Raw genomic sequence first — 2,271 nt, 5'->3', positions numbered from 1 at the left:
GGGAACGTGTGAGATTATGCAGTTAAGTAGGCGGAAAACAGGCAAACACTATGTTCTTATAGGATCCACTAAATTGGAAGCACAAAACGATTTTGAAGCATTTGTCCTGTCTTATGGTTAATGCGCAGGTTCAGTTGACAGTTTGGAAAGCAAATGCAATGTTAGCATTCATTTCGAGAGAGTTTGAAGAGACATACTGCTGAGAATGCAATGGACTATGTTGGAGGTGATCCATCCTGGGGATGACAGATTGTCAGATGAGCAACATTTGAGGGCTCTTTTATCCATACTCGATGGAATTTAGAAGAATGGGAGGCGAGGCATCTGATAGAAACTGATCGATTACTGCAAAGATTGATACAGTCAACATTTAAAAGACATTGCCACTAGTCATAGAGACTATGACAAAATAGCACAGTTTCGGAGTGAAGGGATAGGCTGAATGACCTAAATCTCTAGCTATATCTCATGCCGTTATGATTATATGGTCTACTATTCAGTGCAGAATTGTAAGTCTCTGACCTGCTCTTGTAATCATGGTATTTGTATGTTGTTTGGCCTGCACGTTCTGGTCAATGTTAACACCTGTGATACGGATGGTGGGAGGATTCAGTGTCGGCCAGTAATCCAATAATATTTTGAATATAAGCTCCCATCTGTTAGTCTCATCTGGCGGGAGCACATTGTCTCTATGATGATTGTCATTTTTAGTCTGGTATTTTTGAAGAATCAATCCTGCTACGCCAGTATTGTTAAATTTAACAAAACGGTGCAACTTATCACAGCACTCAGCAACAATAAGTCATCGAATACTGAACACCCTTCTAATAACAGAAAGGTCTAAAATGTTCAATATTAGAAACACTGATTTCCTGTTCGTGTTCAAACCAGATAACCTGTCCCATCGAAGTGATCAACTTGGAACTATTTGTAAAAAATCTTTTTTGGATGTGGGCATCGCTGGATGGGCCCAGCAATTCTTGCCCGCCCCTAGTTGCCCCCTTGTGAAGGTGGTACCGAACTGCCTTCTCGAACTGTTGCAATCCACTTGCTGTGTGTTGACCCACTAGTGATTTCGGAGGGAATGCCAGGGTTTTGACCCAGCAACAATGAAGGTACGGCGATCTATTTCCAAATCAGGATGTTAACTGGTTTGGAGAAGAATTTGAAGGTGGTGGTGTCCCCAAACGTTTATTGCCCTTGTCATTCCAGATGGAAGTGTTCGTGAGATTGGAAGGAGCTGTCTGAGTATCTTTGTGGAATTTCTCCAATGTGTCTTGTAGATAGTACACACTGCTGCTTCTGAGTGACCGTGGTGAAGGGAGTGAATGCCTGTGGATGTGGTGCAAATCAAATGGGCTGTTTTGTCCTGGATGGTGTCAAGCTTCTTTAGTGTTGTTGGGGCTACACTCAGTCAGGTAAGTGAGAATATTCAATCTCATTCCTGACTTCTGCTTTGTAGATGATGGACAGGCTTTGGGTAGTCAGTTTCTCCTGCAGCATTCCTAGCATCTGATCTGCTGTTATATTCATGTGGCGAGTCCAGTTGAGTTTCTGGTCAATGATACCCCCTCGGATATTGATAGTGTGCGGGTGTGGGGGGGGGGGGGGGGGGGGGTTAGTGTTGATAATGCTGCTGAATACAAAGTGGTTATATTGTTTCTTATTGGTGATAGTCATTGTCTGAATTTTTGTGTCGCAAATGTTACTTGCCACTTGTCAGCTCAAGCCTGGATATTTTCCAGATCATGTTGCTTTGGGCATGGACTGCTTCCGCATCTGACCATTTGCGAATGATGCTGAACATTGTGCAGTCATCATCGAATATCCCCAATTCTGACCTTATGATGAAAGGAAGGTAATTGTTGAAGAAGCTGAAGACTTTTGGACCTAGGACATTATCCTAACGGACTACTGCAGAGATGTTCTGGAGCTGAGATGACGGACCTCCAACAACAATGACCATCTTCTTATCTGTCAGGTATGACTCCAATAATGGAATGCTGGCGCGGGATACCATCTTTGCTTGGGCTCCTTGATGTCACATTTGGCAGAATGCAACCTTGATGTCAAGGGCTGGAATTCAGTTCCCTTTCCTATGTTTGAACCAAGACTGTGACGAGTTCAGGAGCTGAGTGACCGTGGCAAAACCTAAACTGGGCCTCACTGAGCAGGTTAGTTTTGTGCAGGTGCGGTTTGATAGCACTGTTGATGACACCTTCCATCATTTTACTGATGATGGCAAGTGGACTGATAAGGCGGTATTTGGAC

The sequence above is a fragment of the Chiloscyllium punctatum genome, chromosome 50, assembly GCF_047496795.1.
Source record: "Chiloscyllium punctatum isolate Juve2018m chromosome 50, sChiPun1.3, whole genome shotgun sequence".
Taxonomy (NCBI): Eukaryota; Metazoa; Chordata; class Chondrichthyes; order Orectolobiformes; family Hemiscylliidae; genus Chiloscyllium; species Chiloscyllium punctatum.
The sequence above is the reverse complement of the archived record's forward strand: the minus strand, read 5'-3'. Positions refer to the sequence as shown.